The sequence below is a fragment of the Carettochelys insculpta genome, chromosome 10 (assembly GCF_033958435.1).
Source record: "Carettochelys insculpta isolate YL-2023 chromosome 10, ASM3395843v1, whole genome shotgun sequence".
In the NCBI taxonomy this organism is placed as follows: Eukaryota; Metazoa; Chordata; order Testudines; family Carettochelyidae; genus Carettochelys; species Carettochelys insculpta.
The window spans coordinates 5,844,263-5,868,959 of NC_134146.1; the positions used below are offsets into that span (position 1 = coordinate 5,844,263).

General features: G+C 48.1%; 1 protein-coding gene across 3 annotated transcripts in view; it reads left to right on the forward strand.

Annotated features, from left to right (window-relative positions):
* The first annotated feature begins 6,991 nt into the window (after window positions 1–6,991).
* Window positions 6,992–24,697, forward strand: part of GIGYF2 (GRB10 interacting GYF protein 2) — a 166,707-nt gene continuing 149,001 nt past the window's right edge. For all 3 annotated transcript variants that reach the window (XM_075004672.1, XM_075004673.1, XM_075004675.1), the window contains exon 1: window positions 6,992–7,052. The gene's annotated coding sequence lies outside the window, so the exon portion shown is untranslated. The remainder of the gene's footprint in view (window positions 7,053–24,697) is intronic.

The following is a 24,697-nucleotide window of genomic DNA, read 5'->3' on the forward strand; positions in this document are numbered from 1 at the left end:
GTGCAGGCCGGGTGTGTCTGGGAGGGGCTCTTTAAAGGAGCAGCTTGCTGTTGCCCTGGAAGGGGTAGTCCAGCCTGTGACCCGGTCCACGGGTTTTCCTGGTCCCTTATTTCGAAAGAGTGTGCGTGTGTGTGTGTAAGCTCCACATTTCCTTCCAGGGCGGCTCCTTTTGACGTTCTCTGTCGCTACTTCGATGTTGAATGTCGACGACACCAGCCCTGGAGGACGTGCAGACGATATGCATCGAAGTAGCCTATTTCGATGTTCTTACTTCGAAATAGGCTACTTCGAAATAGTGTGCTAGTGTAGACGTAGCCCCTGTGGTGATTTTTGTGTTGTCAATTTTTGGATGTCAACATGTTTTGTTGACAAAATTTGGTAGCGTGGAGAAGGCCTAAATCAGCTTGACTCTTTTCCTTCTTTTGGAGCAAAATATTTTGAACTTCAGATGAACAGCTTCTTTGGTGGACAGCATCCAAACTATCAGCATGGTTGTCTGCAGAGATGGGGTGAGGGCATGGGGCAAGCCCCCAGTATCCCAGGCCTGGCCCCCTCCCAACCACCCTGGCCAGGGATTACTTGTATCAGGTGGTGGAAAGCAGCAGCAGTAGCAACCACAAGAGGTCACCACTCCCCCAGCCTCCCTTCCCACTTTCTCCCCCTGGCAAAGTAGTAGGGCTTAGCAGGACACAGGGCTGTGGCAGAATGCCACCTTGTGAGTGCTGGGGGGCGGTGGAAGTTAAGGGGAGGTGATCCTCTGTGACTGCTGCTGCCATCGCCTGTGCCCTGTCCCAGGTAATCCTCTCCTTCCCATCCACAGGATGGGTGGGGTGGCTGCAGCAGAGTGCTGGAAAGCATGGGGCCTGGAGCAGATGCCCCACTTCACCCTGTGGATGGAATGGCTCTGGCTGTGGGATGCAGTGATGCTGGTTCCAGATATAGGAACTGACTGGGGTTCTGCATGACTGTCAGGAAGAGCTGGTAAAGTGATGCAGGGAAAGAACAGTGCAGAGCAGAGGAGACTGTATTAAAGGATTTATTAGATCTGAATACCAGAACTGTCTGGCCCAGGCAGGGGCCATCATGATCCTCTGCTGACTTCTAAACGCTTTGCAAGGCAAGCAGTGTGAGCTGATAATGAATACACCAAGCCCAGAATTGCATGATCACCTAATAGAGTGGAGATAGCCTGTCTCTTTATTGACTGTAGCTCTCATACGTAGTTGTATTTTTCTATGACTGTCTGAATTGTAGATCTCTGGAGTAAATGCAGAAATGCTCTATATACCAGGAAGGTGACTCTGAGTTCCAGGACAGGCATGTGTAAATGAGATTCCTGAAGGGACAATATCATAAATGTACAGATCTAGATGAGCTGCCCATTCCTCAGTGAACGTTTTTTATCACCAGAGTTTTGCAAAGCAGAGATGCAGAAAAGGGTATTCTGTTCCACAGCTGAAGAGGATCTTTTGTGACCTACATCTGTTTGTCTCTTGAACCTTAATCCTCTACCTCATGCTCCCTACTGCACCCAACTTTCATCCCTGGTCTTGTATCTCCTCCATTAAGACCATGGAAGAGTCCAGGCCTTGATCACTTACAAATTCTTGGATTGCTCCTCCCCATCAAAAATTATTGCCCAACTCTGCATTAGGCCCTCAAAGCTCTGCTTCCCCGTATGTGCTGGCCCACAGCTTGGCTGCTAATTGTTAGGTGGAGCCATGCTGACTCTCAGCACTGTGATTATTATGACAAATAAATGCAAAACCCATTTAAAGAGCCAAGGGAGGCAACAGGTGAGTTAGGGGTCATGGTGGGTATAGGACTACTGTCTTGGAAAATAGTTACATTGTGAATAACATTGTGGAAGGGACAAAATCTCTGGTATAAGCAGTGCTGGCAAGCTGAGGCCCTTTTCCAAAAGATACTAGATAGAAGATAAGTCTAAAATCACTCTTTTTCTGGACAGGAGACTCAAAGAAGCCTTGTATATACAGATACTGTTTTTTACATCTTCCTCTTATGAAAACAACAAGCAGTCCTGTGACACCATAAAGACTAACAATTTACAAATTAGGGCATAAACTTTCATGGGCTGCAGTTCACTTCATCAGAATTAAGTAGATTGGGCATTAGTCCTCTGACCATTGTTTAAACCTGTTCTGCACCAGATTAAATGACGCTGAAAATGACAGTGGCCAGTTGTGCCCTGTCTACACTTGTGCTCCCACCTCTACAGATTTTAACTCGAAAGTTCCTTGTACATATAGACTTAAGGAGGAACTTATAGGAGATTAGTGAAATGGACTAATTAAGGGAGAGTCTTACTTGTGGATTCTTACTCTTTTTGTGAAGAAAACAAAAAAACAGTCATGTAGCACTTTACAGATTAACATACAAATTTATTAGGTGATGAGCTTTTGTGGGGCAGACCCACTTCTTCAATAGGGTGCTATTTCCAAGTCTGATGAGGTGGGTCTGCCCCACAAAAGCTCATCACCTAATATTATCAAAACAAAAAAGCAGTCAAGTAGCACTTGAAAGACTAACAAAATAATTTATTAGGTGAGCTTTCGTGGAACAGACCCACTTCTTCAGACCATAGCCATACCAGAACAGACTCAATATTTAAGGCACAGAGAACCAAAAATAGTAATCAAATACGTTATTTTGTTAGTCTTTAAAATGCTAATGACTGCTTTTGTGTTTTATGAAGATACAGACTAACACAGCTGCCTCTCTCTGACTTTTGTGAAGAAGATTGTTTATATACATGATCTAGGGGAGCAAATCTGACTTTCAACCCCTTTTGTACTGTTGTCAGCCTTGTACTGCAGATACCTTGTGATCCATGATAACATCCAGACAAGCAATATGTAGAAACAAGGGAAGGTATTGCCTCCCCTGGGTCTTACCTGTATCCAACAACTCCCCTTGTCCTACCCTTATTCTCAATTTTCCTGCAGACTACCACAGTATGCTGTTGCAGCACAGTGAGTCTTTCTCTGAAGAAATCTAGTAACTTAAAAGAGAAAATGTTTCCAGACCTATTAGCAGAACACGGAAACTGTTAAAAGAGCCATTAAGTGGTAATGAAACCATTTAACAAGCATTTGCCAACTGGGAGATATATATTGTCAGTGTCTGAATTTACTTGAAACATGTTAGACTACAGGACCTTAGTTTAAAATTTGCTTTAAATACTTAATCAGTTTGTTGCTGTATATTATAAAAATCTCCCCAAAATCCATGCAGAGCTTTTTAAATGCGCAATCTGAGTGTTCGTCTTTAGCCTTAGCTGCTTGGATCTTCAGACATAAAATTTTTAAATAAATTCTTCAAAACCACCCTTACCTGAAATAGACAGACATTTTAATTTTAATTACTATAGTATAAACAACAACAACAAAAGGTTCTTGCTTCCAAAGTCTTCCTGTACTCTCTGTTCACCTCCGTTGTAATCTGCCTCTCATCAGCCCTGGTTAAAGAGAGCCTATAAATGGACAAGACCTCTTTTCTGCCAGCTAGCTGGACAAAATGATGTTCCATCTCTTTACTTCATAGCATACTATTTGAACAGCGAACCCTCCACCAAAATCAGTACCTATTAATAAGATATAAAAAATTCTTTGTTATGCCTAAAATCTTTGGAAACATATTTTTAACATAAAGCTACAGTGAAATTTCATAAACCTGTCTATTGTTAGGGAGATTGCACAAAATAAATTAGTGTTCTTTTCTAAAAGCAATAAGCATTGTTACGAACACACTAAACCACTCAGACTGATTAAATTAAAATCATGTATTTGTTTCAGTACACTAAACGTGTAGTAATATGGAATGATTACTTTATGAAACCTCAAGAATAAATTCAAAATATAAACTCAGCAGAGGAAGAAGCTGATTAAGAAAATGTAAAGCAGACAAGAGCTGCATCATGTATTCCATAATATTTAATGTTTTATTCAGCAGGATGGTTAATTTGCTCTTATTACAACGCTTTTGCAAATAAATTTCTGACAAACTTCAAAGTAGAGTAGACCTCCGAGTTATGGGCAGGTTGTGTTCCTGGGCAACCGCACGTAACTCAAATTTCGTGTAAGTTGGGAGGAGCCGGGAATCTGGCTCTCAGCTCCCCTCAGCTTGCAGGAGCTGGGAAACTGACCAGCACTGCTGCGCTGGTTAGTTTCCTGGTTCCCAAAGTGGTGGGAAATCAGGAAACAGGTGGCAGCCTAGCTCCCAGCTCCCATCCACTGGCAGGAGCTGGGAAACCAAAGAGCGATGCTGCACTGGTCAGTTTCCTGGCTCTAGAAGTGTCAGGGAGCCTGGAACCAATTTTATACCTAATTTTAGTGCTTTCAATTAGGTACCTTCTGCAGGTTCAGTTTTCACAATGTGGCATGCAATTGATTCCATGCTCCAGTGCCTTTAGAAAGAAATTGTGGAAGAGTGTTTTTTCTCAATGTCATCTGCTACATTTGGGTTCAGGGATTGGTCAGGAAGGTGGTGAGCAAGAAGCAGGAGGAAGGAAATAGTGGACAGGGCAGTGAGGCCTGGGGCAGAGCAGAGGCAGGGTCTGGAGCAGAGCATGGGCAGGGTCACAGGCTGGGGAGCCCACTTCTTCAGTCAGCTCCTTGAGCATCTTAAGATGTATTTCATCAGGGCCTGAATACTGACCAAGACAGTGACAGAGAGAGCCGTGTTAGTCTGTATTCTGTCAAAACAAAAAAGCAGTCATGTAGCACTTTAAAGACCAACAAATAATTTATTAGGTGATGAACTTTCATGGGACAGACCCACTTCTTCAGATCATAGACTTACCAGAACAGACTCAATATATAAAGTACAGAGGTCCAAAAATTATCAAGGTTGTCAAATCAGAAGAGCAGAGGGACAGTGGGGGGTGTGGGAGTTAAGAGTTAGATAAAACATCAAACTATGTAAAAGAGCCCTCATAATGGGTGAGGTAATTGCTGCCCCTGTTCAAACTACATGTTAATGTGTCAGATTTGAATATGAATGTTAGTTCCAAGCATCCCCCCTCTGTAGAGGGTTGTTAAAGTCCCTTTTCAGTAGAACACAAACTTTCAGGTCTTTAACAGAATGACCCACTCCATTAAAGTGCTGGCTGACAGGTTTGTGTATTTGGAGTTTTTTGATGTGTGTTGTATATCCATTCATTCTTTGGCAAAGCATGTTTGCAGTCTGTCTTATATACATGGTGTGTGGGCATTGTTGGCACATGATGTTAGCTGAGGAACAGGAGAATGTGCCCATGATTCTGTAATTAATGTGGTTAGGTCCAGTTATGGCATCTCCAGAATACATATGTGGACAACATTGGCAATGGGGTTTATTGCAAGGAAAAGTTCCAGGATTAGTAGTATTGTAGTTTAGCCTGTGGTTGCTGGTGAGAATCCTCATAAGGTTGGGAGGTTGTCTATAGGAAAGAACAGGACTGTCACCTAGGGCCTTCTGGAGTGTGGTATCGTGATTTAGGATAGGTTGTAGGTCTTTAATGATGTGTTGCAGTGGTCTGAGTTGGGAGCTGTAGGTAATGACAAGTGCTGTTCTGTTATTGATTTTTTGGGCCTATCTTGGAGTAGTTGGTTTCTGGGTAAGAAAGGCAGGCAAAGAATGCAAGTGCATGTGAGAAAGCAGCCTCAATGCCTTGTCAGGGTGACTGCTGCATGTGAAGTGTGAGTAGGATTGCCAACTTTCTAATTGCACAAAACCAAATACCTGCCCTGCCCCTCCTCCAAGGGGTCAGCCCCACTCTCTTCAGCCCCTCTCCCACGGTCACTTGCTCTTCCCCCACTCTCACTGGTCTGGGCCGGGGTGAGCACATAAGCTCTATGGTGGGGTTAGAAATGAGAGGTTATGGGGGGGCTGTGGACTTTGGTTGGGCTTGCAGATTCTGGGTGTAGGAAGTGGGTCCAGGCGGGGGCTGAGGTGTTCAGAGTGTGGCAGCAGGCTTACGGCTGGGATTGTGGTGTGTGTGAAGGTGCTAGGAAGTGGCAGCTCTGGGAGGTGGCTCAGGGCAGGGGTAAGGATGTGGAAGGGGGTGCAGACTCCAGGGTGGAATTTGGGGGTTGGAGAGGGCTCAGGACTGGACTTTGGGGTGCTGGAAGGTGACTGGGGCACAAGTTCAGTAGGGCTGTACTTACCTCAAGCAGCTCCCAGTCAGTGATACAGTGGGGGTAAGATGGACTTCTTACCCGCCCTGGTTCCATGTGGTTCCTGGACATGGCCAGAATCTCCAGTTCCTAGGCAGAGGATCAAGGGCTTTGTGCACTGCCCCTGCATTGCAGTTCCCAGCCAATGGAAGCGGCAGAGCTGGTGCTGGAAGCAGTGGCACCACGCAGTGATTCCTGGATTGCACCTCCCTCTAGGGGCTGCAGGGTCATAGCAGCCTCTTTGGGGAGCTGTGCAGAGCCAAGGCAGACAGGAAGCCTGTCCGAACCCTCCTGAGCTGCCCACCGAACCTTTAATGCTCTGGTGCTGACCAGAACCACTAGTCTCCCTTTCCGACTGGTGAAACACCCAAAGTGAAGGCTGAAGGACTCCAGACTGTCTGGTACATGAGGGCCATTACAGGCTGGGGGAAGGAGGCCGGGGGATAGATGAGCGTAGGAGAGTAAGAGGGTCCAGAAGTGCTCGAACGGGGGCTGGGTGTAGAGCGGGACCATAGCTGGGCACCAGCTGGGTGACAGGCTGGCTTGGCCTGGGCCCCAGGGCAGGGCAGGGCAAAGCTGTTCGGGTGGGAGCAGCAAGCGCGGGTGACTTCGAGCTCTCTCTGGAAGCCCTGTGCTGGCACCAGGGCGGGGCTCGCGTCACCCCGCGGCGGCCGTTGGCCTTGGAACTCCCTGGCTGGTAGCTCGCGCTTGACACCGCCGCGCGCACCATCCAACCGCCGCCATTCCCATCCGGGGCTCCGCGGGGAGGCGGTGCCCTATATCACGTGACGGTGCGTGGCGGCGCGACCGCCATCTTGTGTTGTTGGGACTGAGGAATTGCTTCGGCCGTGAGGGACTCTCCGTCCGGGATCGCAGGTAATTAACCGCGCTGGCTCTGGCCGGCTCCCTGAGCCGCCGGGCGGTGCCTGAGCCTTCCCCCTGCCCGTCCGGGGCCTGTCAGCTCCGCAGACGCGGCTCTGCTGCGGCAATGTGCATAGGCCCCCTTGGAAGCACCGGCCTCGCCTACAGTTGCTGCCCGGGGAGAGACAGGGGCCATGGGTACGGAAGCCAGGGAGGCCCGTGGCCTTTGAAGAGCCGAGGTTGCTTGGACTTGGCTTATGAGATACAGGGCCTCCCGGAGCCTCTTTCCCCACGTGGCTTCCGAGGAGACGTTAGCTGCCCGACCCTTTTCCTACCCCGTGCTGGCTTAGGCAATGACGGGGTGGGGACCCGTCCGACCGGCCTTTGGCAGCAGGTCCTGCCGTGGGTTGGGTGAGAGCTGGTAGGTCGGAGCCTGTCAAGCAGCTGCGGGATTTCTCGTGTCATCCCGGGCCAATTTTTTCGTTTTTTCTTCCCCTAACTCCCATGAACTCTCCTCTCCCGGCCCAGCGGGACTCTGCTGGAGTCTTGGGGGAGCCTTGAGAAGGGCCTCTCGCACTGAAGCCTCTCTCCTTTGAGTGTAGTGTAGACATTGGGAAAGAAAAGCTGGTTGAGAACAGAGGCCTTCACTTTAGTGAAGTGGGTGTGATTCCCCTTAGTGATCAGCAGCGTGTGACTGTAGAGGCGTTGGCAGGTGGAAGAGCTCAATGATCAGTCATGGATTAATACAGAGTATACAAGACAAGTATTCTCAATGCCAGCAAAACACTCCCACCAGTTACAGGCATGTATAACTGCAGTTTAAATCAAGAGAAGTTGGAGGCCAAGGGGATGCAGATCAACATAGTTGGAGTTTAAAAAAGAAAACAAAACCTGAGCTCTACATTCTCCTGTGTCTTTTACGTCAACGTGGTCGTGTTTTTTTGTTGTTGTTTTTGCCATTATATATTATTTTTGAATTCTGCTTTTGTTATTATTAGTTTAATAATTTTTGGTTCATCACCCCTTTGCTTTCTTACTTCAAGAGCTACTATGTGCCACTTTGCAAAAAGAGTAAACAGATTGGTTTCCTTTTCCATAATTCTGCTCATGAGTTTTGTCTATTATTAACAAAACGTGTTGTGCCTTTTCAGCATGTCTTTGAGTAGAGTATGCAATATTTGGAGAGTATGATTATCTGGATCCCTTTAACACAAAAACAGTTGTAATAGGAGTCAACACATTTTTTTTCTGGCATTTATTGAATTTGCCAGGGCTACATCTACACTGCAGAGTTTTGTGGACAGGACTCACTGAGCATTTGCGCACAGAGTGCATTTTGTCAACAGTCTGGTGACAAAACTCGGTACTTCTGCTGACAGCATTCTTCCTCTCTGCGATGAGGAATAATGCCTTTTTTGACGGTTTCCATCAACAAAAAAGTCAGGTTGATGCTCCGGGGAGCCCTCTGTTGACAGATCAGGCTTCCAGTTCATCGGGCAGCCCTATTTGCTGAGCTTCCAGCTGGCCAGTCTGTCCAGAGAGTGGCAGGGCAGTCCGGTCACTCTCTGTCGACAGAGCAGATTGCTCTTTTTGATCCACTTTTGGGTGTGGAGGTGATCTGTTGACAGAAGTTTTGCTGGAAGATCTCTTCCAACTTTAACTTCTGTCAACAGATGGCTATAGTGTAGCCGTAGTCCTCTTGTTTTCAGTTCTCTTGGTAGTAGGGATGGTAGGAGAACCCATATGGACAACATTCTGGTTGTCGCTAATTGGACTAGATCTTTTCGTCTAAATAGGAGTTATTTGTTTCTGTGGTGATAAGCCTGTACCCTGTCGGTACTATCATGAAGTGCAAGAGAGGGAGAATTTTCTTAAAAAAGCATAGACACGCTGACCCAGTGAGGTAACTCATGTCAGAGCATGTGTGTCACAGAATGGATTCTTCACTGAGCGTGGACAAAATGCAAGATTCTGCTTCCTGTTTAATTGTATTAAATAGATCAGAATATGGATACTATCACTGCAGTGGTAGATTGCACTGAAAATTTATAGGAGCAAGCACAGGACTTGGCAGCTTGTTGACTCTACTGCTGTCTGGGGACTTAATATCTCGCTTCAGTTCTCTGACAGTTGTAAAATATTTGTTAGTGATTTCAGGAGCTGGACAGGGATCCCATGTGTGGCCATGTGGATATGCTTGCACAATTATATCCTCAGTCATCAGGTTTGCTACAGAGCCTTTTCTGAACAGCTGTTTTCAGCTAATATAGATAGTTGAAATATAGAATATTTATATTGCTGTCTTGGTTTACTCCTTTCCCTTTGCAAACACAATATCAATAAACCTGTGTAAGATATCAATAAGATAGTTTATGAAATACTTTGAACCAATAAAGTGGTGCCTGGAAAGGGTGTAAAAGTATACTAAAGAGATACCTTTACTTTCTAAAATATACAATTACTTAAAAGGGAGAGCGGCATGCAAAATGAGCCTTATGTACTGGTCATAGTTAAAAGTACCACTATACCTGAAAAGTTGTCGTAGAGCTCTGTTGTTTTAATTTTTGCTTTGTGTGCAGTGAATGTCACTATTTCCCCCCTATATAGTCATTCATCTTGCTTTCTGAAAAGACTCAGACAACAGTTGGGGAGTAGAAGAATCTGTATATTTTAAAACAAAACAATGTAATTCTTTCCAGAGACTTACTATGTAAAAGATGACTTGTCTGGCAGACAGTGAAATGTTTTTAAAAGTTAAAAATTAAAACAAATCACATCAAATAATGCCTCTCACGTTTATAAATACATGAAGAGGCAAATGAAGTTTTCTGTTTGGGATGAACTGTAGAACTGAGCTGATGGATAGCTCACATGCACATTATCGGTGTTGGCTGGATGGACTTTTTCCTAGTATACAGGTCTGCGAAATGATATTTATAGTGTTCTAAAACACAAAAGAAAAAAGTTAACTTCAGGTATGTCTACACTACAAGACCCTCAACAGATCATTTTGTAACAGTAGCAAAAGAGATGTTTCTCTGTTGAAGTAAATTTCAAGAGTCAGTAGCTTTTTCGCCTCTCTCTCTCCCCCCCCCGCCCCAACCCTATCTTCATTTACCATATGATTTAGGTCCATTTGCCTATCTTTCATGCTTTTTTTTTCAGTCCTGAGTGATATAGCTAGGTCAACTTAAGTTTTAACTGTAGACCTGTCTAGTTAAAAGTGGCCTGCGAAGGGGAGATGGAGGGAGATCCCTGCTGTGATGTTTTATTTGTTATTTTCCTTCTTTTAGCTGTTAGGGCCTGCAATTCTCCTGAGATTTTCTGCCTGTGTTTGACATTTGAAATATCAAAGATATTAAATGTTATAGCCTTTCCTTTTGCTGGCATTCTCATTGAAAGTCCAAATAACTGATACAGGAAACCTTGCTGCCCCTTCATAATTAAAAAGTTTAAAAAACGATATTGCCTTCAAGCTGATTTAAATATCTGTTAATAAACATTCCCATGTTTTTTAAACTGTCTGATTTATGATCTAACATGATTATCATCTCTGTTCAAATGCAGCAAGACATCCTGTGGCACCTCATAGACTGACAGATACTTTGGAGCATAAGCTTTCGTGGGCAAAGACCCACTTCATCAGATGCATGAGCAGGTCTTTGCCCACAAAAGCTTATGCTCCAAAATATCTGTTAGTCCATAAGGTGCCACAGGACTTCTTGTTGTTTATGAAGATACAGACTAACATGGCTTCATCTCCAATACTCATCTCTGTTCAGAATTCCTTTCCTTGGCTTTTGGGATGTGATAGTTTTCCAGTAAGCCTCTTCAAGGAAAAATTGGGATAAATTATATTTAAAGGTAAAACGATCAGGACAAAAAGCTTTTAAAAGTTTGCCTTTAAGGCTGTACTTTGAGGATACAGATTGTAACTAAGAAGACTTAGTGATACAATTATAGTGGTTATATAGTGTACATGTGAACAGCGTGCCCTCTTGTGGCTGGCTGCAAATAAAAAAGAACATAGGGTCTCAATACGTTACATTTCTGTAAATCTGTTAGCTCCAGTGGTAGAGGCAGGATGTGAAAATAAAGGATCTAGATATCTATCTCAGGTTTACAAGTTTGGGTGGTTTGGCTAATAATTTAGTATGAAGTAGTGGGTTTACCACAAAGTGATATTCAGTTGTTTTTCCTCAAAATATAAAGAAACTTTGTCTAGCTGCTTTTGAATTATAGGTATCTAAACATTCCCTGAATGTGGAAGCCTCTTAGCAGTGGCTCTTTAGTTATGGTGATAAGCAGGACACCATTATAAATCCTATGTTCATTTTGCTTATACGTTTGCACAGAAAGCTTTTTTCACATTATTCCACTCAAATACCTCTTTTTTGTTGGAGGAGAATTTTTGAAAGCAAATGGTAAAAAACACTTAAGTTACAGATACCTTTAAAATAGACTGTTTTATTTTAAAATAATTTTAAATGCAGTTTAAATTGTTTAAAGTACTTGTTGTAGAAGTTACCCATAATGTTTGACATTGCTAATCATGATGAGGAGCACTGCTGAGCGAATCTGTGTTAGGTACAGGTTTACCATCTCATCTGGCAACATCTGTAATCTGGCATGATTTTAGTTAGGTGGATGATCACTTATCATGGATGTGGCCAAGTTTTCCATGGTCCCATAAAGTTTGTTTCCATCCCCCAGTCCTGGTTCTCCATTTTCTGTGCTGTGGCACTTTATAGACTAACAAAATGATTTATTTGGTGATGAGCTTTGGTGGGGCAGACCCACTTCATCAGATCAGTCCCTTTTCCAGTACAGACTGACATTTATAAGTATAGAGGACCAAAAAAAAAAGTTGGAATAAAAACTGACAAATCAAGTACGTAGGACTGAAGGAGGTGGGTGAAGGGAAGGGGGGATGTTCAGTGACTCCTCTCACCTGCCCCCCCCCCCCCGCCCCCGGTCAGTTCTGTGTTCTTGATTTGTCAGGTTTTCATTGCAGGGTGCTTTTTTGGTCCTGTGTAATTATAAATGTCAGTCTGTATTGGAAATGAGATTTATCTGATGAAGTGGGTGTGTCCCATGAAAGCTCATCACCAAATAAATCATTTTGTTAGATCATTTCTGCTGTTTTGTTTTGTTGGAGTACAGACTAACATGGCTACCTGCCTGTAATGTTTTCTGTGCTGTTATTTAGTTGTCATTTACCCCTCAATGTCTTCTAACAGCCAGTATGCAGTGAAAATGTTGGTAGTGCTGCTAGACAATATTGACCTCCTGTGGTCCGGCAAATTCTCTTGTCCGGCACTGGTCAGGTCTTAAGGGTCCTGTAGTTGTATCACCCCCATAAACGTAGCATCTAAATATCTGTCTTTTATTGGAATTATGTGTACAACACCTCTGAAAGGCAGAGAAAGTGCCATTATTTCAGTTTTACTCATGGGCTGGTTCTGCGCTACCGAGTTTTGTCGATAGAATCAGGGAGCGTCTACATGCTTAAAGCATTCTGTTGACAGAGTCTCGACAGAACTCTGCATTTTCCTCAACAGTATTATCCCTCAAAAATTTGAGGCATAACAATCTCTGGACAGAGTACTGTCGACAAAAGTGCAGTGTCGCCGGAGAGGACTTCTGTTTGCCAGGCACCCGTCTTTGCAGAGCTGCCATTTCACGCCTGTGGGAGAACACTTCAGTCTCCCTGGACACTCAGTGGCAGATTTAAGGGTGACAATCCCGAAACAAAAAAATTTCAAAAATCAAATGTAGAGAGTAATGTATGAGCTGCAATTTATTTGCAAATTTGACTCCATTAACCATGGATTAAACAGAGACTGGGAGTGGCTCGCAGCTTACAAAGATAGTTTCTCTGCTCTGGGTGCTAATATCTCCCCATTAGACTCTGGCAAAGGCTCACATCCCCCTGTCTGATCTGACTTATTTTTTCCTCTTTTGATAAGTACTATTGATACTGGGCCATTTCCACCTTGCTGAATAGACCTGGTCAGCTCTGGCCCCCCCTCTTACTGGGACCCCACTCTTAAAATACCCCTCTGAAAACTACCCCCGTGCCACTCATGCATCTGATGAAGCGGGTCTTTGCCCACAAAAGCTTATGCTCCAAAATATCTGTTAGTCTATAAGGTGCCACAGGACTTTTTGTTGTTCTATTCCACATTCTGACACCAGCGAGCAGTGCAGTCTGGGAGTGCTGTGTCGACAGAGCAAGTTGTGTGTAGATGCAATCTGTTGACAGAGGTTATGTCGAGATTACCCTGTTGACAGTACCTTCTGTTGACAGATGCTTCTAGTGTACGCATAGCTGTGGTGAACTGAGGCACTGAGAGGCTGACTTGTCCAAGCTTATACAAGCAGTCTGTGAAGCAGCAAGGAATTCGACATAAGTCTCTCAGGCCCAAAGATAGAGCCTTAACTGCTGGATCATTCTTCTTCCATAGTTCATAAACTTTGTATGGCAGTGTGGTGATCCGCATTACATATGCAGTATGAAGAGTTGTGGATCCTCGGTAGTTTGAAGTCCATCGCAGGGTGTCTGAGGCTTTTTTGTTTTAAAAATTAATTAATAAAATTAAGGTTGTTAAAATGTATATGTGCCAAAGAATGTTACAGTTTAACATACCTTCTTCTCAAGCATGTAATAAATAGCTTAGAAAGGCAGCTAAATGTACAAAAAAATCTACTGTTTATCCAAAACATCTTTGTGTATTCTAAAATGCTTTAGTCATTGTAAATTTGAAATATATTTAGCTATTTGAAAGATCAGTTTAATGTAGTTTTAGGTATGCTTCTGAGTCCCCTTGCCAATTTTTGTTAGTCCTTTATGACTGCATAATTCTATTTTCAAAATGTTTTTCTCTCTGTGAGCAGTGCCAATAACCTATACAAAGATGCAGAACTAATTATAGTGAAAACATTAAATTGATTATATGGAAGGTACTGTCAAATGCAGCAAGTAAAGAGTTGAAGCAGCCTTTACGTAAATTTTATAAAACTGGAAATCAAGGATTTTTTTCTACTGTCTAAATTATTTTTAAGTAGGCAAAATATTTCACTCTTGTGAAATTTTTATAGTTCATCATTTCATTTGTTTTATAGCTTCTCATATTATCCAGCAAGGAAAGCTTGTGTTGTAGAATAAACAACAATTTGAAACATTTCTTAAATCACTGACAGCATATAATGTTGTATGTTGTATAGGTATGTGGATTTTTTTTCTCTTCTATGGTAAGCAATATTTGAATGGACAACTGAAAATTTTTTTGTCTAGATGTTTAAAGTGACTTTAGATGAAAGGTGTGTAGGGTAGTTGTAAAATAGTGATCCTTTTCAGAGAGGGTAAATGAAGACAACATGAGAATTCTATTATATGGGCATTGTGGATGGTTTTTCTGTCTCATGGTAGAATGAGGAGAATGTGTGAAGATGTTTCTGTACTGTGAAGACTAATGTGAGTGTTTTCAAGATCTGCTTATAAGTGATAGCTGGAATGGGATGAGGTTGATCTGGTTAACATCTGAGGTGTAGTAGGTAAGATGATAGGGCTACTGGCTGGTAACCGATGATTAGAACTTTTTGTTTTAACCATATGTGGAGAATATGTAGCACATACTGGAAATTGATGATGTAAAAAGTGGGGATAAGAAGAGGTTTCTTATTTATCGGTGGAGATTGAACTGGGATATGGGACCTAGTTTTTTGTGTGTCTCTTTCCCCCATATGCAGCTTAATACTATATACTTAAAATGTCATGGACTTGATTCAGCTCCTTCCTTTACAACAAGGTTCAGTTCTTCTTCGAGTGTCCCCGTGGGTGCTCCACAATAGGTGTTGGGCTTGCCCGGCGCCGCAGATCGGATCTTCCAAGCAGTTTCTGCTGGACCGCGCATGCGCTGGTGCGCGCCGCTCCCTTGAGCACTCCTGGCCATGTGCGCGATCTGGTCCCCGCCAGTTCCTCTTAACCGCTGTCGGCTGCAGACGGAATCCGAACTAGGCTAAGGCCAAGTAGCGTATTCAATGACTTTAACTGTTTTTCTTTAAAGTTTTTCAAGTACTTAGGCTACTGCAAGTTAGCCGGTTGTTATTTTTGCAAAAAAAAAAACAAAAAAACCCAAAAGCAACAAACAAACTACAAGCGGGACAGCTTCAATCCAGTCCCAGTAACAAGCGCCGGAGGCCAGGAGCATAGGGCCATCAGCCCTCCTGCTGCGGCAGGCCATCGGAAGGGGAAAACAGCACAGAGAAGGTGCTAAGTACCCGTTTAACAACTGAAAGACTCACCAACAATGTCCTCTTCAGGATTTAAAAAATGTGAGTCCTGCCGAGAGGCGATGCCAGCGTCCGATGGGCACAGTCTATGCATAAGGTGCCTTGGGGAGTCCCATGTTGCACAGAAATGCTCCTTCTGTGCTAAATTAACAGCCAGAGCAAGGAGAGACAGGGAGATGCGGCTTAAAATGCTGCTTTTTGATAAGGCCCTCCAGCCAGACGTGCCGGAGCGGCCGCAGCAGGAGGGACCCTCCGGGGCCCATAAAAGGAAAGCTGCCACCCTCACCCCATCAGCGCAAAAACGGAGGAAAGCCTCCCCAGCCCGATCCCTGCCGGCAGCAACAGGGAGCGGGATGGGAGGAGCGAGCAGCCCCCAGCCGCAGCAACAGCTGATCGGCGGCGGCACGGAGAGCCACGTGGAAGCGGCTCAGCCTCCGATAATCAGCCAGCCGCCCCGCATCGCAGGCAGTGGCACCGACCCCCGGGGAACCGGCGGTGCAGAGCGCGCAGGCACGCAGCCTGCAGGCACTGAAGGACACCGCACGTGCGGCACCGCCTTCGAGCGTGCCTAGCACGGTGCGGACGGGGCTGGGATCCCCTGTGCGTCAGGGGGCGGAGTTACCTCCTCCAGGGAGGGGGAAGGCTGCACACAAGAGGAGGCATTGCAGCCCCTCTCCGGACAGGGCTGTGGAGTTGCTTTCTCACAGCCCTCCGCTTATGTTGCAGACTCCAACCAGAAGGCAGGGGTCCCCCCTAGCCTACCCGGAGCCCCCTTCTCCATTTTTGCAACCAGCCTCACCCTGGCTGGGACCACCTTCACCCTTCCTGGGGTTTGAACCGCTGGACTATTATGCAAAATCGCTCTCTCCAGTGTCTCGACGATCTCCCTCCCCCAGACGCAGAGGGTATGCACCAAGGGAGTGGTCTAGGTCACCTTCCCAAGAACAGTGCCTATACTGCCATGGTCGCCCCTACCACGCGGGGCATAGACACCATCGGCAATCTACTAGGGAAAGATCCCCACAGACGATCTCGTACCCCCGAGGGCAATTGCGACCGGGGACAGAGACTCAAGCATCTCAGGGGGGACTGGTTATGGAACCCCGAGATTTTCCCTCGCAAACCTCTAGCGAGAGGGTGTACCATCACCAGCAGGAACCGGAAGGGTCCAGAGAGACGTACGCCAGCGGTTCCTCGCTCTCCTCCCCGGACGAGGCTACGGCCCCGGGGGACGTCCATCCTCCGGACGATCTCAAACAGTTTCAAGAGCTGTTTAAGAGGGTGGCCTTCACGCAAGGCATCCAGACAGCAGAGGTGCAAGAGAAACACCATAAGCTCCTCAAAAATTTGAGACCTCCGGCCTCCTCCAGAGTAGCAATACCGCTTGATGAAGCGATCTTAGAGTCCGCCACTACGATATGGCAGACCCCTGCGACTATTCCGCCTGTCCGAAAGAGAGCGGATAAGAAATACTTCGTGCCGGCGAAGGGCATGGAGTTCCTGTTCAGCCACCCACAGCCAAATTCCTTGGTGGTGGAGTCGTCGCAACAAAGATCAAAGACATCTCAATTCAGGACAGGGGGAACAGACAAAGATGCCAAGAAGCTAGAGCTGTTCGGCAGAAAGGTCTACTCCTCCTCCACTTTAACGTTGCGAATGGCAAATTACGCAGCGCACTTAGCGAACCATAATTTCGACAAGTATTCCAGGTTAACCTCCCTCATGGACTCGCTTCCAGAGGACAAAAAGCCGGTGCTCAAGGCCATAGTGCAAGAAGGCTACGCGGCCTCGAGGACGGGAGTTCAGATCGCCTTGGACGTTGCGGACACAGCAGCACGTTCCACAGCAACGGCAGTGGTGATGCGCAGGGAGTCCTGGCTCCAGACTTCGGGTATACGGAGGGATCTGCAGGCGAAGATAGTTGACCTTCCCTTCGACTCGCAGAAGCTGTTTGCTGAATCAACTGACTCGGTCCTTCATTCCAGTAAAGATTCAAGAGCCACACTCAGGACCCTGGGGATTTACACCCCTCCATACACAAAGAAAAGGTACTACCCTCAACAAAGACGATACCAGTACCAGCAACAGCGCCCCCAGTACCACAGGGGTTACGAGCAAGGGCGACATCAACAGCACCAGCAGTACAGAACTCCCAGGCAACGTTCACAACAGAGCCGTGCGTCCTCGGGGCGGGGCCAAAGGCCACAAGTTTGACATACAGATCCAGGGCTGCGCCATCACTACCATCGCACAAGGTCATCCGAAGCGACTATTCCACCATCGCCTCCGACCATTCTACGACCAGTGGCAAAGGATCACCACAGACAAATGGGTGCTGGAGATCATAGCCACGGGGTACGCCATCCCCTTCCAGTCGCTCCCACCGTCACGACCTCCACCCAAGCCCCACCTCCAGCAGGCCTCCCATGTAGCGAGGCTCAGGCAGGAGGTGGACCATCTCATGCTCATAGGGGCAGTGGAAAGAGTGCCGGAGCAACTGCAAGGGAAAGGGTTCTACTCCAGGTACTTCCTCACGGAGAAAAAGACAGGAGGCTGGAGGCCCATCTTAGACCTTCGCGGCCTCAACAGGTACCTGCGCAAGCAACGTTTTCGGATGGCCACAATCGCCTCCATCCTTACAGCACTGGACGATGGAGACTGGTTCGCAGCCCTCGATTTACAAGACGCGTACTTCCACATAACTATCCATCCGGCTCACCGGCGATTCCTCCGTTTCATGGTAGGCAACGAACACTTCCAATACAAGGTCCTACCGTTTGGCCTCTCCTCGGCCCCCAGAGTCTTCACCAAGACCTTGGCAGTGGTGTCAGCCTACCTGCACAGACAGGGGGTATTTCTTTTCCCGTATCTGGAGGACTGCCTGCTCAAAGGGGCCTCGAAGGGGGAGGTTCTGCGCATGATACACGTCACAGCAAACACGTTCTCTTCACTCGGCCTGGTTATCAATCTGGCAAAATCAAAAATAGACCCCACACAGGACATGGAGTTCATAGGGGCTCTCATAAACTCGGTTACAGCGAGAGTATATCTACCAGAGGCTCGCTTTCGGGCCATCGGTTCCCTCGTGCAGGTCATCACCTTCAGCCCTACGGTGCCGGTCTTGACGTGCTTGCAGCTGCTGGGCCACATGGCAGCGGCGACGTTCGTAGTACAGAACGCCAGGTTACACATGCGCAGCATGCAGCACTGGCTGGCGAGCGTATACAAAGCGGCAGTACACACCGTTCACAGGGTGGTGTCGCCCACAGCCGGGGTGTGCAAATCCCTACAATGGTGGGTAAACCCCAGGAACCTGCTAACAGGGGTACCCTTCCACCAGCCGCAAATATCGGTTTTTCTCACTACAGATGCCTCCCTCATAGGGTGGGGAGCACACATGGGCGAAGAGGTGACTCAAGGACTGTGGTCACCCACGGAACAGTCACTACACATAAATATACTGGAGCTCAGAGCAGTGTTCAACGCCTGCAGACACTTTCGAGACCACATACAAGGCAAAGTCGTCGGGATCAGTACAGACAATACCTCCACCATGTTTTATATAAACAGGCAAGGAGGAGCTCGATCCCGTGCCTTATGCGCGGAAGCAATCCGCTTATGGAACTGGTGCATCGCCAACAATATAATCTTGAAAGCCTCATACTTGCCGGGTGCGCACAATGTGAATGCAGACCAGCTGAGCAGGCGTTTTGCACTCACACACGAGTGGCAGATCCGTCCCGATCTGCTACAGCCGATTTTCCACGCATGGGGTTTTCCCCAAATAGACCTGTTTGCCACTCAGCACAACAAGAAGTGCCCACGATTCTGCTCCAGGGCAGGACTGGGATGGGGGTCCCTGGGGGACGCGTTCGCCATCCCGTGGAGGGGCCCCCTGCTTTATGCGTTTCCTCCCACAGTGCTGATCCACAAAGTCTTGCAGAAAGCCAGGAGGGAAAGGGCCTGGATGATCCTGATAGTCCCAACGTGGGATCGACAACAATGGTTCCCCCTACTCCTGCGCATGTCGGACCGTCCACCGATGCCTCTTCCGGTGGCGCCGGATCTGCTCACGCAAGCCCAGGGGTCCATAGTGCACCCACACCCCCAAAGCCTGCGACTGCAAGCGTGGTTAATCCATGGCTCAGCTCCCTAGAGAGCACATGCACAGTGGAAGTACAGCAAGTCCTAGAAAGTAGCAGGAGGACTTCCACGAGGAAGATCTACAAGCAAAAATGGACTCGCTTCACGGCTTGGTGTTCTACCAAAGAGCTGGCCCCCCTTTTGGTGCCTATACCTACAATACTAGAGTATTTACTGGACCTCAAGAGAGGAGGACTCTCGCTATCCTCGTTGAAGGTCCACCTTGCCGCCATCTCGGCGTTCAGACATGAGGAGGAAGGGCACACGGTGTTCGCCCACCCTATGGTTACCAGGTTCTTCAAAGGGTTGGTAAACCTATACCCCCCTCGGAAACCGATTCCACCTTCGTGGAACTTGGACCTGGTGCTTACCACGCTAATGGGACCACCGTTCGAGCCCTTGGCCACGGTTCCCCTCCGCCTCCTTACAATAAAGACGACCTTTCTTCTTGCAATTACGTCAGGTCGTAGGGTGAGCGAGCTCGCGGCAGTCATGGCAACGCCACCCTGCACTGTTTTTTCCAAGGAGGCGGTAACCATACGGCTGCATCCAGCCTTTGTTCCCAAAGTTTCTTCCGAGTTTCACATGAACGAACCTATTGTTCTACCCTCGTTTTATCCAAAGCCTCATAACTCCAACGAAGAGGCGCGCCTACACCTCCTGGACGTGAGGAGGGCGCTAGCCTTCTACGTAGACAGGACCAAGTCCTTCCGGAAAACGGATAGACTCCTAGTCTCCCTCGCTCCCAAATCGAAAGGAGAAGGTCTCTCCTCGCAGAGAATCTCAAAGCACATTGTATCCTGCTTAAAAATGTGCTACGAGCTCAAAAGGACTCCTTTATCGGCCACTCCCAGGGCTCATTCCACTAGGGCGGTGGCGGCATCAACAGGCTTTTTCAAGGGCGTTGCGTTAAAAGACATTTGCAGAGCGGCTACGTGGTCATCCTACGACACCTTCGCCAAACATTACGCCCTTCACAGGGTATTCCAAGAGGATACCCGTCTCTCTGCAGCGGTCCTCTCGGGGACAAGCTGCACGTAATCCGATTACCCACCTCCTATCTTGGGTTACTGCTGGGTAGTCACCTATTGTGGAGCACCCACGGGGACACTCGAAGAAGAAAGAAAAGTTACTCACCGTAGTAACGGTGGTTCTTCGAGATGTGTCCCCGTGGGTGCTCCACTACCCGCCATCCTCCCCGCTTCGGATCTCTGTTAATGTTTTGCAGGGGCACCCGAGGCGGTTGGTCGAGGAACTGGCGGGGACTGGATCGCGCACATGGCCAGGAGCGCGCAAGGGAGCGGCGCGCGCCGGCGCATGCGCGGTCCGGCAGAAACTGCTTGGAAGATCCGATCTGCGGTGCCGGGCAAGCCCGACACGTATTGTGGAGCACCCACGGGGACACATCTCGAAGAACCACCGTTACTACGGTGAGTAACTTTTCTTTACAGTTGGATGAGGTGCTGAATGAATTGTGAAGTATTTTCCTTCCCTTATTGTTAAAGGTTAAGCCTCAGTAATTTGGAACTCTCTTGTCTGGCAATATCTGCAATCTGGCATGATTTTAGTTAGCTGGATGACCACTTATCATGGGTGTGGCCAAGTTTCCTGTGGTCCCATAAGTTCTGTTTCCAGCTACCAGTCCTGGCTCTCGGTGTTCTGTGCAGTTATTTTGCTATAATTTACCGCTAAATGCCTTTTAAGGGTCCAGTAAGCAGTGGAAGTGTTGGTAATGCTGCTAGGCAATATTGGCCTCTCATGGCCTGGCAAATTCTCTTGTCCAGAACCAGTCAGGTTCTGAGGGTGCCAGATTAGAGAGGTTCAACCCTGTTTGTATGGCAGTAGTGCTTACAGGCCTCATTTGGGATCAGAGCTCCATTGCACCACATGCTTTACAAACACTGAGACTTTCTAATCTGACTTGAAACAGAGCCAAGTGAGTGTAACTTCATCCTGTGCTCCAGTGAGGCAAGATGTTTTTCATGAATCCTTATGCTATAAATTAGATAAGGTGTACGCAGAGCCCTGCAAATCTGTGGATATCTGCTTTATATCCAAGGATATCTTCATCCGCAGATGTGGATGCGAATATACCCCGGGCTCATTTTTGTGGATATGGATATGGATACCAGTTTTGTATCTATGTAAGATTCTAGCTGTGTGTTATGTACACTTACATGGTAGCAACCTTCATTTTTAAAGCTAACTTATTTTTGTCAGTTAAAGCAGATTCCTTGGTTATTAGCCAGTCTCACTAATGTCTTGCCTCTTACTCTGTCATATGAGAGCCATAGTGGCGTGTTTCAGAGCAGCTGCTTTGTGGAAGAAAGCTGTTGTAACTTCTGCATGGGAAAGGTCTTGAAGAAATACCTTTCTAAACAAAATCTAGAAATGCTTTAACTTTCTGAAATGCCGTTTTCTAAGAATTTTATGTTTACTTCCTGGGACCATAAGTCTTGTAAAGTGAAGAAAACATAGTTGAAAATCTTAAAACATGCTATAGTTATATGAAGCCTATAGAAGTCTGATTAGGTAAATTAATGTGAAAATTATAGTTCATTTTATGACTTAGTGTGTCTTGACTTCATATATTTTGAAATGTTATTCATATATTCTATTGGATCTGAATGTGTATTTAGCATGTAATAGATGGAAAGGGCACACTACATAGATTTTGCCTCTGGACGACATAGTGGCAGCATAGTGCTAGTTAGATAAGATAAGTTAGGTCATGGTTAAACAAGTACTTATGCTGGCAAATTGTTGCTCAGGTGTCTGAAAAAATACACCCCTGAATGACAAAGGTTTTGCCCGCATAAGCATTTGTGTGCACAGCTCTACATTGGCAGGAGATGCTTTTCTGCAGACAGAGCTGCTGCTTGTTGGGCTGGTTTTATTATGTCAATGAGAGACCTCTGTCCCATTGGCAGAAGGAGGCTACACAAGTATGCTCACAGCAGCAGAGCTGTATTGAATAGCTTACAGCTGCAGTGCTGTCAGCTTGTAAATATAGATATGGCTTCAGTTCACAATGTGCTGACTATGGTTACGTCTACACGTGCACGCTACATCGAAGTAGCTAATTTCGAAGTAGCGACATCGAAATAGCCTGTTTCAGTGAATAGCGTCTACACGTCCTCCAGGGCCGGCAACCCAACATCGAAATAGGCGCAGCGAGGGAACGTCTACACGCCCAAGTAGCACACATCGAAATAGGGATGCCAGGCACAGCTGCACCCAGGGTCACCGGGCGGACTAGCGCTTCCGGGGCAACAGCTAGCCGCTCCCTTAAAGGGCCCCTCCCAGACACACTCAGCCTGCACAGCACGCGGTCTGAGGAGCCATAGGCACACAGACCCCAGGCGCCACAGTCATGGACCCCCAGCAGCAGCAGCAGCAGCAGCCGGAGGTCCACCCAGCCCTCCCGGCAGGAGCAGGGCTTGCCCTGTTCTGTGCCATGCGGGAGGCAGCTGAGCACCTCCTTGCCCCAGAGGAGGAGATGCCCCCAGGGCAGCAGGGCTCAACCCCTACCCCTGCAGCACCCCGCCCCCCCCCCGCCTCACACGCCGGCGGCTGTGGAGCTACCCCACCAGCACCGACTGGTGGGAGCGGCTGGTGCTTGGGGAGTGGGACGACGACCGCTGGCTCGGGAACTTCAGGATGAGCCGGCAGACATTTCTGGAGCTGTGCCAGTGGCTCACCCCCGCACTCAGGCACCAGGACACCGCCATGCGGCGTGCCCTCCCTGTGGAGAAACGGGTCGGCATCGCTGTCTGGAAGCTGGCCACTCCAGACAGTTACCGATCCGTGGGCCAGCAGTTTGGTGTCGGCAAGGCCACCGTCGGGGCTGTCTTCATGGAGGTAAGCGAACCCACTGGGGGAGGGGAGGCCAGGGCAGGGCAGGGGAGGCGGGCCAGGGGAGGGGAGGGCAGGGCAGGGCAGGGGAGGCGGGCCAGAGCAGGGGAGGGCAGGGCAGGGCAGGGGGGCTAGGGCAGGGCAGGGCAGGGGGGCCAGAGCAGGGGAGGGGAGGGCAGGGCAGGGGGGCCAGGGCAGGGCAGGGCAGGGCAGGGCCACGCACACCCTGCTGACCCCTCATTGGTGCTGTCCCATGTGCTTTCTCTGCAGGTTGTGCATGCCATCAACGCCATGCTCCTGCACAGGCTCGTGAGGCTGGGGGACCCAGATGCCACCATCGCTGCCTTTGCCACCCTGGGCTTCCCCAACTGCTTCGGGGCTCTGGATGGGACTCACATCCCCATCCGCGCCCCGCATCACAGTGGAGGACGATACCTGAGTCGAAAGGGCTACCATTCTGTCGTCCTCCAGGCCTTGGTGGACAGCCGGGGACGTTTCCAGGATATTTATGTGGGCTGGCCTGGCAGCACCCACGACGCCCGGGTTTTCCGGAACTCCGGCCTGTGCCGCCGGCTGGAGGCGGGGACCTACATCCCCCAGCGGGAGATCCCTCTGGGGGACACCACCATGCCCTTCTGCGTCATCGCAGATGCGGCATACCCCCTCCGGCCCTGGCTCATGCACCCGTACACGGGCCATCTCTCCGCCAGCCAGGAGCGCTTCAACCAGCGCCTGAACCACGCGCGCCAGGTGGTGGAGCGCTCATTTGGCCGCCTGAAGGGACACTGGAGATGTCTCCTGACCCGCCTGGATGCAGGCCCCAACAACATCCCCCAGATTGTGGGTGCCTGCTGCGCCCTGCACAACCTCGTGGAGAGCAAGGGGGAGACCTTTCTGCAGGGCTGGGCCGCGGAGGCCGGCAGGGCACACGTGCAGCCACCTGCTGCCCCCAGTCGGCAGGTGGACCCAGAGGGGACCTGGGTCCGGGAGGCCCTGCGGGCCCACTTCGACCAACAGGCCGTGGGGTGAACTCTGCCCAGGCCCACTACTGCCCGCCCCTTCGTCCCCCACACTCCTGCCCCAACGCCCACACCATGGAGCACCCCACCGCACCCCCCTCTCACTTGTCCTGGACAAATGACAGCACGCGCTTGTGGCTGAACTTAAACTTTTTTTTTTCTTTCCGAACCTTTTTTTTGTAACTGTAAATAAATATTTGAACCAAAAACCAAAAACTATGTACAAACATGTTGAACAAAAGCAATATGTACAAAAATAAAACAATACAAAGAAACAACAGTCCTCAATAATCAAAAGAAAACCAGGGAGGATAAAGGGGAGAACTATTTACATGGGGGGGACGGGGC